We start from the raw sequence: 19,514 nt of genomic DNA on the forward strand, positions 1-19,514 counted from the left end.
CAGCATTCACAAGGGAGAATTCTCAGCTAACTGCGACATTAAGACCTTCTTATTTGGCTATTCCACTTCGTTATGGGACCTTTGTGGGAGTTAAGGAAAATATAGTTTTCATTGATACTATTAAAAGTAGTTTCACGTATTGCATTAGGTAATAAAATTTGGTTTTTTATAAGATTAGGTAAAACTTAAAACAGAAAAAAAATGAGAAATGATATTTAATTAATCATTAATACCTTTATATAAAAATATACATTTTTATTATTAAAATATAAGATTACGATCTACATACATAAGTATATGTATAAGCATATATAACTTACTATGTGAAATATTATTAAGTTTAGAAAAAAATACAAATAATTATTTGAATGAAGTAATAAACAGTACCATTGCTTTTATATAATAAAATTATATTATATTTATTTTAAAAATATAACGTTAAACATTATAACAATCCAATTTAATATAAATATCTAAAACTTATATATTTATTGAAAAGCAATACTATATTTTAAAAAAATATATCGTCTTATTTGAACAGAAGCATTAAGATTAAATTCATGTTTAATCAATGATGAATTCAATTACACTATTACGGTAATTATTCATGAGTACAAAGACGTAGAATTTATCATTACTCTACTGCCACACACTTGATTACTGATTAATTCAATTGAAACAAGAATAAAATATATAGAACATGATATAGGACTTATAACTCTTAACGTTAATAGCGAATGTATTTTTATATAATGTATATAATATAAACTATAGTATATAACTATATATTATATATTTAATCTTAATAGCTCATTAAAATGTTTTAAAATAAACGTCTCAGCATACACTTCAAATAAATAATAATAAAAAAAAAATCTGATACTTATGGAATGAAGATTATATCATCTTCTATATTCAACCACATTTAAAAATAATCATAAAAATCGGTTTATCAAAAATTATATGTTCCGATCTATTGAGAATTTCCCTTTAAAATCGGTTTAAATATAATACATTGAACACATATTAGTACATATGATTCTGTTTTTTTGGAGATATAGAAAATTTAGAATTAGATTATTATAACTATTTCGATCGGATATAAAAAAATTCACAAAAGGAGGACCTATGGAGTTGTATCGTTTAATCACTATAAGCGGTTACATAGATTGTAGATTTATAAGTAGAACTCGTAGACATTCTAAGAGGTAGGATTAGATCAACCACCAATCATGAAATTATCCTTATGGTTCAAAACTTACTTGTAATGTTTCCTATCACCGACATATTTCGTTAAAAATCTTATATTCACAAATATTAAGGTACACAAAATAAAACTATTATATTATTAATAGTGATAGAAAGTTAATATAAATAATTGTAATTTAAGTTAAGATATAATATTCGTGAAGTAATTTTCGGTTTCACATATTGGTGCCGACGTGGATTCAATTTTACCAGGGTGTGCGAAGCGTTACGATGCACTACATGATGTCGTGTAGGAGCGCCTGCGGCTTTCTCCACCGCAGCACTTAGTGAACTGGTATAATTTATAGAGTCCAGCGATATACATACATATATATACCAACGATTTCATATCAAATTAGCGTTATCAAAGAGTTGCAAATATGCACTTATGGAAAGATACACTTATATAAAATAAATCTTTTTTATCAATAGTAAGAATTATATGAATATTATATAAGATTTTAAATTAACATGGGTATTTTTATTACTACTACTATTACTACTTACTGTTCACGAGAACAAGACATTCGTAGATAATATCAAAATAACGAGTTCCACCAAATAAACTACTCTCAAGATTTAACAGTTCGATTAGATTTTTTTTATGTTAGATCATCATCATGATCAGCCTGTTTATTCCACTGCTGGACGTAAACCTACCCCAGGGCGCGCCACTGAGCTCGATCTTCGGCCCTTCTCATCCATGTTCTACCGGCCAACTTCCGTATATCGTCGCTCCTCCGTGCCGCAGGGCGTTATACACTACGATTGCCGATTCGCGGTATCCACTCTAGAACCTTCTTGCCCCAACGGCTATCAGTACTTCTACAGATGTGACCAGCCCACTGCCACTTCAGCTGGCGAATCCTCCGAGCTATGTCGACCACTTTCGTTTGCTGTCGGATCACCTCATTCCGGATTTTATCCTTCAGAGATACGCCAAGCATAGCTCTCTCCATAACCCGATGAGCGACTTTAAATTGGTGGATCAGCAGCACGGTGAGTCTCGGCTGCGTTAGTCATGACGGGTGGGACACACTGGTTGAAGACCTTTTTCTTCAGGCACTGGGGTATTGGCGAAGTGAAGACTCGACGTAATTTTCCAAACGCTGCCCAGCCTTGGTTTTTATCCAAGTTCATGCGGAGGCCGATTTTAAGAGAAGCGTCAGCCAAGCTGTGCAGCATCTGTTGCAAGTCCTGCAACGATTCTGCCGTAATGTCGATATCATCTGCAAATCTCAAGTGTGAGATGAACTCGCGATCATACAGACATCTCAACACTTGAATATATCGCCAGTCTACCTGGCACCGTTGCAATGACTCTATAACAGCCCAGGATTCTATAGAGCTAAGGTTTCTATTCAAAAACCTTCTCATAGTCCACAATGATATTATGTTAGATAGTTTCATTGAAAATGGTTACGTACTATTAAACATTATACCATGACCCACAGAGACGCGGCTAAAACCGTATATACATTATAACTAGAGTAATAACTAAAATACTTGCAATATTTATAATACTAAAAGAATATAAAAACATTTACCGCTTCCTCCTTTAACACGCTCCACTGCGTTTAGACACCTCCCCAAATTACCTGACTGACGTGATAGTCCATGCTCTTGATAGATGCAGCACATGCCATGAATCAGTATAATAATATATAAAAGAACATAAAATTTACGTTTGCCACGTCAATAGTCTAAATTTAAATACTGATATATAATATACTAAAACCTTATCCGAAAGATGCTGCATTTTCTGTTAAGTTTTTAGTAGTTTTTCTTCAAGTCAAAATTTACAAAAAAATACGACTACTAACTTATTAAATATATTATTAAACCACTATAATATCAACAAGCAATCATTGCGTGGCTTTATATAAAAACATTGAGGTCACGATCAAATAATGCAATTTTATCAAACAAATACAATTATGAACACCATAGCTTTCGGATAGCGTCAAAAGGAATAACACCCAAGCCATATAGCAAATTTGATTCTTAGTTTCTGGACAACTCACGTCCTATTCGGTTAACTGCAAGAGCAAACGGATTAAAGGCGTCTACTAACGTCACGCTCGGCCATCCTAATTCTGATAGAGCGACAACTACTCACGTACTTTGTAGTTCCACTTTGTGCTACGAATTCAAGTTTTACACTTTAACAAGATAGTGTTGAGAATTAATTGGCACAAGTTAAAGTATTTATTCTAAGATTAATAGAGAGTGTATTTAATAGTACAATAAACTTCTGTTGCGACTTTTGCATCATCTATATAATAATATGTTGATGTTATATTTGAGACATATGTATCTACGCGCTTGGCAAATGTATTATAATTTTATTACTTCAGTATAGTAGGTAACATTACTTAAATACATTTCTTGATACTGTTTTTATATTTTACGAAATAAATATGACAGGTTTCGTTGCAACCTTTTTTTTATGTAATAGATAGGCGAACTGGAAAATGGGTCACCTGATGTTAATGGTTCACCACCGCCCATTGACATTGGCTCTGTTAGAAATATTAACCATCCCCCACATCACCAATGCGCCACTAACCTTGGGAACTAAGATGTTATGTCCCTTGTGCCTGTAGTTACACTGGCTCACTCACCCTTCAAACCGGAACACAACAATACCAAACTATTGCTTGGCAGCAGAATATCTGATGAGTGGGTGGTACCTACCCAGACGGGTTTGCACAAAGCCCTACCACCAAGTAAGTTATTATTAATGATAAAATAATACAAATGAAAAACTTATACTTCGAGTAAAGTTAATAAGAAATTCTGATGTCTCAGAAGGAATGCTTATTTGTCTAACTTCATGCCTTCCATACAGATAAAGCAAATAGGTTGCCTCCATATACAACTTTTATTGCGCTATACATAAAGGGACATTACACCTCGGTCACGTACAGTTAAGCGATAATATATCTGCATTATCTATTCGTGCGTCGCAGAAAACCGATACTACAATTAACAGAGTAATAATTCATGAAACGATACCGATAGTTGGATAAGTAAAATGGCCGCAATATGAATCTATGTGAAAGCTTTTAGTTTGGGCGCTTTGTTTACAACAATCGTGGAAGATAAAGGACTACGTGAGGTTCGGTTTCAGGGTCTATTGTTTGCTAATGCACCGTCATACCTTCTGACTCGGGGTCATTAAGTTCTAAAGTCCAGGGCGGTGGCTTTCATTTGCGTTACTATCAATTTGTCTAAGCGCTCTATTGTTTTAATGGACTTTCTTCATCTAGACATAACTGTGTTTGTAAGCAAAAAATAACAGGTCTTAATATCATTTGTAAACGGTTCATGTCATTGTTATGAAATCATATGACGTAAGCTTTTCCAAGTCGTATTATATGTAATGAGGTATCTATTTTTATAATATGATTCTGTTTTAGGAATTACTACATTAGTATAAAACTATCTCCCTATTCCATAATGCTATTCAAAATTGAAAAAAGAATTTCAATTACTTAATTGTGAAACGAACTAAACTATAATAATCAATAGGTTTTTGCACGATGAGTCAGAGTAGTTGTACCTGTTCGAACGGGTGTTGTTAATTGTTTTCACTGTCGGCCAACAATTAATGAGGGCTCAAGTGTGGGCGGTCGGAGCGCCAAGTTCCCCGACAACCGATGGCAATTTCCGTTGCAACGACGCCTGTTAGCGCCACCTGTGCTCACTTAAAATAACGAACAAACTTGCATGAAAATCCAATTTTCATATAATAGGCCATCCCATAAAAACCTGAGCTTTGTACGTAGGCGTAGAAAATAATAGGTTTATTTGACATTCTATATTCCGTAAAAAAATATTTTTATTATTCCCATTAGATGTTAGTATTTTATATTGTATTCATATTTTATTTATTCTATTCAACGTCACATACCTAATTAATAAATTATTAATTACTACTTCTGTCTGTAAGATGAAAATATACATACATATATTCAGAAAATAATAAAATTTCGATTACTTGTGAAACACGTATACAAAAATAGTTATAGCTATATATGCAAATTCGAACGAATATGTTTTTATAAGTTTGCGTAATATCATTTGACCTAGTACAGACATAGGAAGCTGGGTATTTATGTAGTAGTAATGTATCTGTGTACGTCAGGGTCTTCCCTGATAGTAAGAACAGGCTGCTCGTGGCTTTGCCCAAATTAGCCAAGCCATCTAAAACTTCTACAATAACTGTTAATGGTAATGTCTGTTAGCAGTATAAATTATTATCAGTAAAGCCTGCTGTTTAATAAGCATAAACATAATGATGTTATGAGTAGGATACATATTCTATATGGAATAAACACGTAATATATATTTGTAATATGTATTGTCACTACCTTTCTGTATGTTGATTGAGTTTAGTACGAGTTCGATCATACACATCAACATTATCAGATTACATTTTTAATGATCTTTTTTTTTTCAGTCGTCTTTTAGCATATAATCATTATTATTCATCTTGCTTCCCTATTGAGAGCCGATATGGCCCAGTGGTACGATCGAACGCATTTTAACCCGTCTTTATCATCTCGTACTAGATGGTGAAAGAAAACATTGTCAGGAAACCTGCATGTGTTTAATTCAATGAAATTCTTCCACATGTGTATTCACCAACCCGTATTGGAACAGCGTGGCGGAATAAATATACCTTTTAATCGAAGGGAAAGTATTCCTTAACCTTGCAGTGGAATACTTACGTGCTGTTAATTTACTTTACTTTGCATCATTATAATACACAGCAATTTTGTTCAAAGTGTAAAACCAAAAATTTTAACTTGAATATTGTTAAGAGAGAATGCATTTTCAATTTGCATAAAATGGAAATAAACTATACACTTCTCATAACAATGTTTGTGTGGCGAGCTAATAACAGGTGCAGACTAAATATAGGTACTTGGTTGTCCTCACGTTCACCGTGCATGAGGGTATCCATTATCATGTTACAACGTCGAATATATACGCTAACCGTATGATACTCCTATAAATGTAATACATAATGTATTATATTTATAGGAGTATCAAAATGTTTATAATATGCAATATTGTATCAGCAAATATATGAATGGCTGATTTCTTCGATGGTGGTCTATTTATAGCGATATACGAGTAATCCACAAGTGTGTGAGCAATCACGGGTTTATTTATAACTGTCTCATAATCTAACGCGACCAAAAACCTCCAGGCGTAAGACCTACGCCTTTACGAGCTTTCTGAAGCACGTTAGTCTACACGCGTCCAACGATGGAAACATCCAATAACTTTAATCAAATAAATAAATAAATAAATTTAATCAAGCAGACCTGGAGTTAAAACCCAGAACCTCAGGATCTTCAGCCTTATATATTTTAAGCCACTAGAACAACGAGGTAGTCAATGGTATGATCAACGACAATAGATTCAAATATATTTTTAATAATTCTCACTAAAGCGTAGAATTGAAAATAATAATGTTATTACTAAGTAATTCTATTTTAATAAATGGTGGGCGAGCGGGCGACTTGATCTGGACCGTGTATAATACTCTACCGTGATCTGTGCTGTTATTGGTCTTTAATCAAAATATTGCCACTTGGCGGTAAAATAAATGATATTCGAAAAGTACCGAACTAGACAAACCACAGTAAAATAATAGCGAACGCGTCTAGTAACTGTGTAAACCTTTTTTTTAAATTTAAAAACGTGCAAATCTTTTTTATTTGTACCCATGAATGTGTACGTGTGATTTTTTTTGTTCAGCTTTTCGACTATTTCAGAGAATTTTTTATTCAGATAAAATGTATTATACGTGTTGACATGAACAGTTATTTTCAAATAAATATAATGGTTGTTTGTGTTTTGCGCTATTAAAACTTTTAAAAATGTTTAATTATGAATCAAAAGTAATCAACTATTCCATGTACTTCTCATTATTATGTTATGTAAGTCTACATAATATATTTGCTAGAAACAATGTTAATGATGACTCAACGAAATAGTTGAACACGACGCAGTCTGATAATGAGGATGTGTAGAATTTATTGGTGCGATTTACAAATACTAACAGTGTAGCGGAAATCAAAGCATACATATTTCTGTGGGTTAGAGTTCATGTTTACTTCGATATATTAATTAACGGAGTAACACCGTGAAATTATATTTGTACATTTATAAGTATGTTAGTCTCGGTCTTTCCGAACTGGTAGTAGATATACATTTAATATAATATTGTTAGTCGATCCATACTCACTCACATAAAGTACTCGTAAGATATACCAAAAAATAAATTGATTTTGCTTATTAAGATATTATGTTATTTCATAAAACGCAATCTTTTTCAAAAAGGTTCTTTTCGAAAGAGCCAGCTATTGTGAAAAGAAACCCAGTCGTACTAATAATGAAAGAAAAATACTTGAGTCACTTAGTAATTATCTTTTACGCAATTTAGGTACTCTCTAGGGACAAGTGATTATTATTAATTCCAATATTTTTAGTTATATTATAGTCTCGAACACTAGAGGGATGCATTGTCTTAGCTAAGGATAAATACTTGAACGCTCTAGCGATGCTTGTTCCTCGTAACTATTATGTAAAAGTATCCTAAAGACTTGTTATATATTAAGGCACGTACGACTTGTTGCGTCATGTCAAGAATCTTCTAGTTAAAGGTTGAGAATATGCAACCCAAATACCTGTGAACGTACTAATTAACTAAACTACTGAGTTTCTTGCTGGTTCTTCCCTTTAGAATCTACATTCCGAACACAATCGATTTTATTGGTTGATGTTATATATTTTTTTAAATAAATGCATGAGTAATCTTGAAAAGCAAAATAATACTACTGTATATAAATTTCATTAAGACGTACTTTTTTGCTTTATTTAGATTTATTTGCAATTTACTATAAAGGTTTGGAACTCATTTCATTAATGTATTTTCAGAACAGACGGAGGCTATATAATTAAAATTTATTAATATGATACGGGGTGTTTGAAAAACGATGAAAAAGGTCGTCTGTAGAATACATCAGCAAATATAATATATGTATGTATTGGTGCGATGTTTAGTTTTCATACTCATAATATATCTAGCGAGAGCAAAAATTTCCTAATGTAATGTTTTTATTAAATAATGAGGATAGTATATATCATTTAAAATGTTATCTCTATGTTTCTCCTACAAATAATATATTGTATCTTTTCTACGACAGAAATATATCGAAATATTCACATTTATACTTTCTTTTATGTCTTTCTTTTCCAACTGACTTATTTTCAAACGTTTCAGGATATCTGGAGTCAGGGCGCTGTCTTTCTAAAAAAATGTCAATCATTGGTAGTTATTGTAAAAAAAATATCTCTTTTAACATTTTTTTATCTCATTTATTTATTATACATATTTAGTTTTCAGCAATATGTAGCCATGTTACAACTTGGATGATTTTTTCGTCTCACTGGTGTCGAAATGTTTGGTAGACGTACTAATGTAAACTTTTGCAGCGTTTAATTAAAAATTCCCTGTCCTTTTTAACTTTTGCCTAACATACTTTTTATCAATAATTCAAAAGTAGCCTTCATAAGTGGCCTACTGTTTTCTATGTTTATTTAACCATCTAATCTATTCTATGTTTTAAGAAAATACTTAACTATTTTATTTAGTTCATTTTTGAGTCAATGTCATGTATATATATTTTTAATTTTCCGGTTTATCTCAGCCCGAAAGCTTTAATCGTTCCATGTCGATACTTAGAAAATGTTTTTCAATACGTACATATTTATTTCTGCACACATTATTTAATTGTATTAAAACAAATGAATAAATATCTTAATAGTGGGCCCATGACAAGCGTGATATTTTTGTATCAGATACTATACTTATCTGATTTTAATTAATAAAAAACATTAAAATAAATGATATAATTTAGTTATTTTTGCATATTGATAAGGATAATTTCATAAACAATATTCTTGAAATCAAATATATGTCACATGCCGACTTACAACCGTTTAACAATAGTCATCAAATATATAAACAAAATATTATAACAAACTAGAATTTTCAATAGAAACAATTTTAGCTTAAAACAAAACTGAGTAAAACTAAAACGAAGCGCACATATTCAAAGCTTGTAAGAGAAAATACATATTCAATTGATAGAGAAGCATGTTTATCCTACATTTCGAGCAAAAATAATGATCTGCAGTTCGGAAACTATTTCACAATGCGCTGCATAACTATATGAAAACAAAGAATATATTATCGATTTGATGTTTTAAGAAAATAAACGACGTTATATTTCGTAATTATTGAGGCACGTGAATAGAACATGACACCGTAATGACCTTTGCATGTGCTTCATTTATGTGTTGGATGAAATTGTGCCGCATACACCAGAATTATTTACTCAGTAATGGGATATTTACAGCCGGCAAACTCAAATACATGTTAATAAACTAGTATTTCATCATAGGATATATATAGTCCAAAAATATGTGCAGAGACGAAAGTGCACTTTCTGCTATTTAACCCGTTCATGAAACCCGTCAAAAATATATACGACACGGCCAGATAGAGATCAGTGAAACGGGTACGTGTCATCTAAGGCACGGCAATGTTACAAGAAAATTCTTAATATATACCCATAGCTTTTATATTAGCCAGATCTGTGATTTCAACCTGATATATCATGATCCACAGTCGTATAAATAAGCTCCTAGACAAACGAGGTAGAGCATTTAAAATATAATTCAACGGTATTATCGAGCTGTGAAACCAAAGCTTTTACGCCATTCAAATATTGCAGAAATATTTATATTCAAACAGTACCTTCTGTCATACATATTTATAATATCGTAATTGGGTTAAAATTCAAGGAATTTCATAATAATTAAATACCTGCCGTGCAACTATCTTTCTCCCAACATATAGACGAAAATGTTTTTCTATAATTCAGTAGATTTTTATTACCTTACTGAATTTAAACGGTTATGATTTGATACGAACATTTTCATAATAGTTTACTACGGTAGTCCACTTGTTATTTGTCAAAAAGATTACTTATTACAATTAAATATAATACTATACTACATTAGGCATATTATAATAAAACAATATCGATCTGAAAAATGTTCGTACTTCGTTTCATATTCGTCCATAGATTATATAATAATTATATAAGAGTATAGAATGTTCATACTATAAACATCTATCATTGTAATTACACGATAGATAAATTGAACTCCACACGCAGGTCACGTAGAGTAAAGTGACAGTTATCTACATTATCTGTACGCGAGTGGCACTAAAACATTGTAAATTATATACAAAATATTTGATTCAGCGGGATCATCGGCTTTAGTTAAATAATCAATTCTTAAGGGTGTCTATTTTATGTGAAATCAAAAATATACTTTATTGAAATGGGTTTTACGAAAACTTTTAAATTGTCAGCCCACAAGATAAATTAATTAAATTTCAATCCGATTATTTTACCGAGACGAACCGGCAAGAAATTTAATAGTTACTCATTGTATTAAATGAATACATACATATAAATACTACTATGTACAATTCAATCGATACTAACTTCACTATTATTTATTATCTAAATAATCATTCAAGAAAATCTATACAGAACTTTTTATACTTATTTTGTTTCATAAAACGTAACATGTTATCAAATGAATTAAAATAATTTTCATCGAAATCTGAATCTGACAAGTACATACATATATGTTAGAGAATCGCAGTATTTCGTAAAATTTGTACGAGAAATACAAATTTTTATAGCTTTTTGTGTACACGAAATTTTAAATATATTTTTCGAGCGTATTTTAAAAACATTGCGACAAAAAAAATAGTAAATATTTTTTTTTAAATGTTCGCGTTTTTTTTTTACTTAAGTTGAAAATTGAAGTACAGAATATTAGATAACATATTATAATAAACAATTGTATTGTCCCCGACGAAAAAAAGTTTTCTTGAATCTAATTTCAGGGGTTTTTGTTTGCAAACACACAGTCATAGCTTACGCTCATAGTCATTAAATTCTGACACTAGAGCATTTTTATTTGCATTTCTAAAGATTTCATGCAAAATGACGCATTGTTTTGGTTTGTTAATTTTTGTTTTATTGTACAAAATAACGCGACTTACTCAAGATAAAATAAACAATATTACATTATAGTCACAGACTTGGTTGTGCAGTTTTAAAAAGGTACATACAGTATTGATCTTTATTTGAAATATAACCACATATATAACAACGACAAAAAATACCGTCGGCTCAATAATAACAATATATCCATTATTATTATATTATATAAATATTGGACAACATCACATGCATTACTCTGATTCCAATGTAAGTAGCTAAAGCACTTGCGTTATGGACAATCAGAAGTAACGACGATACCACAAACACCTAGACCCAAGACAACATAGAAAACTAATGAACTTTTTCTACATCGACTCGGCCGGGAATCGGATCGCAACCCGGGCCTTTGGAGTGGCGTACCTATGAAAACCGGTGTAAACACTACTCGACCACGGAGGTCGTTATATTATTATTTAATATTGTTTAATATCAAATATAATACTTTTCGGTTCTCTTTTATTATTTTACTTTAAATCCTCAAATCATTTTTATATTGAGACAAATTGAATTCAAACTTTGAATGCTAGCAAAACTCATTTTTGTAAAGCGTTTGACTACAAGTGAACCTCTCTAAAGTACCGAATGGAAAGGACAAATACTTAAATTTCTGTAAAAACACAGTAACATTTTTTTCCAGAACATTAAACCTGCGTGAAATTGTAAAAGTACGTTAAGAGCGAAAATTTATTCCATAATATTGAAGACAGGATTAACTGAGCTTGATAACGCTTCGCTTAATCCGAACTCATCTGCAGAGTTATTGCTTTTTTAAGCCTCCCAATTCGATATACTAACTGATATCCCCTCGATTGTCACTGAATCTTTTTAAACGATGACTGTAAAAAAAATTGTAGCTATTTTTTATGCAGTTAGTTTTTATTATATAGGTCGGGAAAATTATAACTGTTAAAAACTGGAATCGAAACTAACATAGGTATTTTTGGAGAGGAGGCCTTAGTCCACATTGATGTTCGACTCGTCAATGCCTGTTGACGATACGACGATATTAGGTGGTCACGACACGTATCGTTTAGAGCTTCTATAACACGACCACTCCGTACTCCAGCGATGTTTGCAAACATTTCGTATAATGTCACTGGCCGCTGAAGGCATGACTTTTTTTTCATTTGCATTTCAACGCCGTCGTAGCTCCGGCATTCGATTGGACTCTCAGAACCTATTTCATTATCTTAAAAAGACAATCTTTCTCTGATTTATGCTTTCTATAATTGCGAGCATATTTACTAGACATATGAGATGATGATTATTTTGTAAAATTTTCAAATAAGTTTAATTAATTATTTTTTTTATATTTCAGCTACTGAAATTTTAATATAGATAAACTCTAAGTAATATTTCATAAGCTCTTCACAAAGATACACGAATCAAAGAAGTACTTAAATGCGTTTTCACGCTACTCTAATTTAAAACTTAAACAAGGCTAATTCGTAACAACTATGCAAATACGCTTACACTGGCACGATGACGTCACAGGCAAAACAAAGACTGTACGACAAACATTTACATTGTGCAGATAATATGATATATCCGTTGTCACAACCATTATAATAGTTTATGCATTATTAGTCTAGAAGTTATTAGCTATTCAAATCTGACGGTAATTCATCTAAAGTCTATAAAATTTCAACATAAACAGTCAAAATACTAAAATATAAGAATGCATAAATACTTCACTTCGATTTTATAATGAATAGGAACACTAAACATAGTCATTACGACGCTAAATGGATCACGTAAAACAAAGTATTACGTAGTAAATATTTCAAAGGGCGATCGTATATCGGATCTAGTGAATAAACAATGTGAAAGCGCGTCTGATGGGTGTATAAGGTGCAGTGTAAAGAAATAAAGTGCAAGCCGTTCACGGCGTTGAGTGTAAAATGCAGATCGCTCGATGCTCCGCTGAACAACCGTCGCTGAATACAGTTTTATTGGCCTCTTTCATTCCACAATAGAATCGGAAGGACGCTATATTGTTATCTTGAAATGCACATTTTCTTTATTCACTTAATGTAGGATATACAAGTTTATGAATAGAAATCCTTTTGAATTATTCAAATGTTTACTTTACTAATCATTTCATTTTATAATACGTATTGAATTAAAGTAAAGGTTTATAAATGCCACTTCTGGCCGAGCGTTGCTTGTTTAATGAGGTGTTTTGGAGTTATTTCATGACATCGCAGTGCTCGAGTCCTGATTGGTGGATACACATGTAACAGAATATTATCCAACACAGATGTCGTAATGATAATTTCATTGAAATACTTATATTAAGCGCATGAAAACTTAGTGGTGCTATCGCGGATTGTAACCCACGATTCGGTTAACTTCACGTATTATTTCTAATGAGCCAGCTTGTCGTTCATTAAAATAATAGTAATGATATTTTATGTTTCTCTGTGCCATTCTTATTAATTTAGTATTTTTTTTTTATTATATTGGTAGGCGGACGAGCAAATAGATCACCTGATGGTAAGTGCTCACTACCGGCCATAGACAATGGCGTTGCAAGAAATATTAACCATTCCTTAAATCACCAATACGCCACCAAACTCGGGAACTAAGATGTTATATCCCTTGTGCCTGTAGTTACACTGGCTCACTCACCCTTCAAACCGGGACACAACAATACTGAGTACTGCTGTTTGGCGGTAGAATATCTGATGTGTGGGTGGTACCTACCCAGGCGGGCTTGCACAACGCCCTACCACCAAGTAAATTAGTAGTCTCATTTAAGAATAAATAGTGTTGCATTGAATTAAAAGCATTGATTTATATTTATATAATTAAAAAACGTAATATATTCTAACATGTTTTTTTAAGAAAATGAAAATAAAAATAAATACTTTATTCAAAAATTAAGTATTAACGACAATAATAATTTACTTTAACGCATAATATGTTTACAACAATGAAATTTGGTTGGTTTTAACCTTTAAGTTTACCTGTGATTAATTTCTATTTATAATTCATCTCGCACTCTATAAAGGAAATCGTTGTGAGGATACCTGCTTGTTTCAGATGAAATTCTACCACATACATATATGTATATTCAACACCGTACTTTATAAGAATAAGGTTAAAGCCTTCTTCTCGAGAGGGGAGGAGACCTTAACCCAACGTTGGAACATTTATCGGCCATACTTTATGCCATCAGGTCAAATTGCTTGGACGCTCACTTTTTTAATCCACGAATACAATCAATCACTGAAAAGACTTATCAAAACTTTTATATAGTAACTTAACAATTGAATGTTAAACATAATGTAGAATGTTTAATAATTGGGAAATATCGAATCGAAAACTGACTTAAAATTCATAAATGATCGGAATTCATATAAAAGCACATTTATGCATCAATTGCAATGGAACGCTATAAAATACAAAACCGCGACCTGTGACTTTAGTTAAAAACTATTTCCACAATAGCGCATTGCATTGCTGCTAGATGTTGACATGCTATTTTATTACAGTACAAATTCTTTTCTTACATAACACATGCATAAAACAATTTAAAACTTGCACATTCTAAGAAATAATATTAAATATTACTTCTTAGAATGTATAAGATTTATTTTTATTACTATCAGTATTTAAAACGGGATATTTACCATGCTTTTTATTTTTATTTGGTGGAGCTCGGTATTTCGACATTATCTTGTCACGTCTTGTTCACGAGACATTCGTAGATAATTTCTTAGAATATGTACCTGACGATAAATGGTCACCACCACCCAAAGACATTGTTACTCTAAGAAATATAATACATTCCTTACATCCTCAATGGACCACCAATCTTGGCATCTAATACGTTATCTCCCTTGTGACTGCAGTTATATTGGCTCATTCAACATTCAAACCGGAACACAGCAACATTAAACATTGTCGTTTGGTGGTAAAATATATAACAAATGTGTCACTCACTATAATTTATTATATCAGATATTTTAAAGGCCGTGATTTTACCAATTGTAACCATCTCAATCATCGTAAAGCAATAACATAAATAAATCAAGTACTTAAAGCCACTGAGTGAAGTATAACAAATTTAGTATCAAATATGTATAGTGCAATCATTTACATAATTAAACATAAAAGCAATTAAGACTGGTTTAAGAACATAAGGGTATATTACTTTCAAAGTCATTTTATTTAATATTATATATTAAATAACATTTTAAATGACTTTGAAAGAGACATATGCCATTTAACAATTATTCATTCAAAACATACAATGTGTCAAAAAATAGAAAACTATTCTAGAAACTTCAAAAACTTTACAGGAGTCTATGCAAGTTAAAGTATGTACATATGTGTTATATATATATTTTAGTATTTTTGTCGCAAATATTTTTTAAATAAAATTCGCCATTTCAATGGGTCAAACTTTACCGCCGAATAAATTTCGTGTGAATTGGTTTTTCTATTTGCATAAAATAAAAATAAAAGTGTGCAAAGTTCAGTTCATAGTTCTGTTTGTGTTTTGACGTAAATAACAGTTTCAGACTGAATATACCGCACTTAGCTATTCTCAGTCCGCAGAATATTCAACGATTTATACAGACGAACTGTGTATTGCACTATACCTTGAATAGACTACATAGAGGTAAGCTGTTTATTTATGAACACATTTTCATCAAACTTTGTTGTATAAATCAAACGTTATGGTAACAAAGTAACGCGGAATAGGTTTTTAAAGGATTTAATAGTGATTTGGATATGAATATCTCGTTTAATTACTTATATCTTAACCTTATGCTCGTACTTATAAAATGGTTTGTCCTGACTGACATATGATGTATCAACATACAGCCAAAACTGTTGCGCCCAGAAAGCTGAAATTTGGAACATAGTTTTACTTAGTGACACGACTTGGGAACTTTCAAGAAAAGCGCCTACACATTCCTTAAGGGCCGGCAACGCACCCGAATATAAATGTAATACAAAATATATGAAATTGTTTAACATTTTGAAAGTACAGTACATCAGTACTTGTGCAAAGTTTTATAAAGAGAGTAACAAGCGTAAATGTTCCACTGAGTACAAAGGCTGAGTACTGAGTCTTTGGAATTGCTTTGAATGAAGTACGAATATATTTTAAAACGCCAATAGGCGTAGTTGGATAAACATTTGGCCAAATTTGAACCTAAACAAAAGTTCCTAATTATAATATATCATCTCAGCTTGAAATTTAACACTAAATTAAAACTCTCATATTTACTAACATTTCTCATTGTTTCAAAAGCTCTCCGATGATGGAGTCTTTTCTTCTTCCACGCCTTTTTCCTACAAATTTACTCAACATAATATTACATTCATGAGTAATATTTTTACGTCAGAACTGAGCTAGAGTAGGTACCGACGAGCTGGATAAAGTGCAAATAGTGATTAATAAAAAGTATAAAACTTAGAATCCAATTCGTGGCGACTGTAATCCGAGCTAACCGTACTGCCGGAAGCTGCATTTGTGTTCGTTTTTTTTTGTCGACGCTACACGTAAGTACTCATGCAATGTCCGCTACTGGTAATCATTGAAATGGGATTTCGTTTTCGCAGGTATCAGAAAACAATCGAGTTACATGGTACTGCGTTTAATTAATCACTGTATACTCGATGACATTTTATTCAGAACTTCTATATTGAGAACTTTATCACATTTTCTTAATATTATAGATATGTTTGTAAAGAAAAATGTTTTGGCTGTTTGTTTCATACAAAGACTGTAAAGGATGGAATTCTATTTTCGTACTTTGCACATATTATATTTATAATGTATACGTTTGATATAAACATTTTCAGTCTAGAGGAAAAATCTTGCAATCGCTCGTTGAAAACATTTTTCTAGTATATTTTATAACTAGTTTTTATAATTAGTAGCTTCGCTCCGTTTTAGGGGTTGGGTATGTATTATTCTGATGTATAAGCTATACTATCTTAAAGTTTCATTAAAATTCATTCAGTAGTTTTTGCGTAACAAACATCCATACATACAAACTTTCTCTTTTATAATATTAGTAAGGAAAAAGAAAACTCATATCCAAATAACCAAAATGTTTATGAAAAACAGAAAAATCCTAGTATTTTTTTTTTTAATTTAACACTAATTACATTTAAGTTCATGGCTATAATTACTGTGCTAAATGAATTTTTCGCATTTTCCAACAAAATGAGACCGTAATTTCGGCTTTTCACATTTATTAGCTTAAAAATGTAAAAAAAAATAACGCTGGTACGTGACGAATTCGGCTGAAAACGCACGTAGACTATTAACTCCGATTGACATCTGCAGTGATACATGGACCAAATAAACGAAAAACCCCATATAACACCAAGTAAATAAGCAATGTAATTTATTTTTTAGTTACTAGGTAGGTATTTTTCTATTTACATTTCGGTTAAAGTTGAGATGGAATATATAGGATATTCTAGTATACAGGTTATTTGGTTCAATCCAATCAGCATCGGATCCAAGTAATCTTTAGATTTTTGATAAATATGTGATATGTGATTACATTACATTCACTTCAGTGTCTGAGGTAAAAGTTTACTGTAAAATTCTTTATATTAATTTTTTTGTCCCAGGTCATGACCTGGGATTACTATTCACTAGATTTTATAATTTACGAAAATTAATTATCTAATTATAATGCATATATAAATTATATTAATATTAGGAAGCAACGATAGTCTAAGGTACTAGAACTTCAAAGCATAAGTTCGATCCCACGTCTCGCACTTGACTATTCGAAATTATTTTAAATTACAATTTTTAATAACAAAAGAAGCTTCATACTTACTTACCCCCAGGGATCGTCATTTAATTTATTTTGGTGTGAAATTGTCTATAGGTTAACCTACAATTATAGAAACGGATTTATTAAAAAAATTGACTCAGTTACCATTTTCATAAAACTTTTATTAGTATTTAGTCTAATAATATTAGTGTGCATATTCGATCCTGCCCAAATATGTTTATACCGTATGGTGCCTTACTATTTTTCATCCCCCGTTACTACTTATTCTCGTTATTTTAGGAACTCTTGGGCATTTTAAGTTTCTTGACCAGTTTTATATCAAAGTCGTATTATTTAATATTATTAAAGTATTTTTTACCATTGTCGTTCTGTATTTCTACACAGGGTCTTTTTCTATAATGAAAAATTCAAATATATTTAGGAAGACGTCTATAAAAATATTTCTACCAGGTAAAGATCCGAGGAACACGTGTACCTAAAAAAATTAGAATTTGGAAAATGTCGTAACATAAATCTCTACTACGTCTAATTACACGGATCCAGCTTTACCCGGGCTCTTGTGAGCAAACTTATAGCGGCCATATGTCATGATGTTTTTATGAATAGCTTTGCTTAAGTAGCCTTTTGAGAAAATTATTAAATAATTCACGTTCCGAAACGTTTAGAAAACTACGTATAATATTATGCGAAATTTTGTGAAATAAAATCTCAACATTTCCGATTGAAAATCTAAAGAGTGAACGGTTAAGTGGTGCTTAAAAAATAATAGAGGTTTAGAGAAATATTTAAAAATGTAGAATTTCACAGTTGAAAAAGTAAGGAAGTACGAAACGTCACAATTTTTATTAGCTTTGGCGGAGGCTGCGCAGCGAGGCGGCTCTCTTGAACACAGACTGTGTGTTCAACTTGAGGGCTCTTAAACTCACAGAAAAATAAACTGAGCAAATATCAGCCGTGAGCTACAGAGGAAAAAATATTACGGGCGTAGTTTCGAATACAACTTTGCTGAGCAAAAATTACAATTCAGCCAACATCAGCACATATAAAACAAAAGCACAGTTACATACAATGGAGCATACTGCTATAACTCAAACACATATTCATTCAAACCTTTTACGTAATTTTTCCTAATAAACTTACCAACGTGATATGAAAGACTATTTATAGAATATAATATCGTGAATGTGTTCATTCGCTCAAAAGAAAAACTTAGTTTCAAAATATACGAATATTTGGCTCCCTACACTACAATATGTTACGCTACCAACAATGGCAACGACAATTTATACAAATATTTTTATTTAAAATGTACGAT

General features: G+C 31.5%; 1 pseudogene; it reads right to left on the reverse strand.

The window, feature by feature from the left end:
• Positions 1-1,850: 1,850 nt before the first annotated feature.
• Positions 1,851-2,625, reverse strand: LOC135193568 (uncharacterized; annotated as a pseudogene).
• Positions 2,626-19,514: the final 16,889 nt, after the last annotated feature.

The sequence above is a fragment of the Vanessa tameamea genome, chromosome 12, assembly GCF_037043105.1.
Source record: "Vanessa tameamea isolate UH-Manoa-2023 chromosome 12, ilVanTame1 primary haplotype, whole genome shotgun sequence".
Taxonomy (NCBI): domain Eukaryota; kingdom Metazoa; phylum Arthropoda; class Insecta; order Lepidoptera; family Nymphalidae; genus Vanessa; species Vanessa tameamea.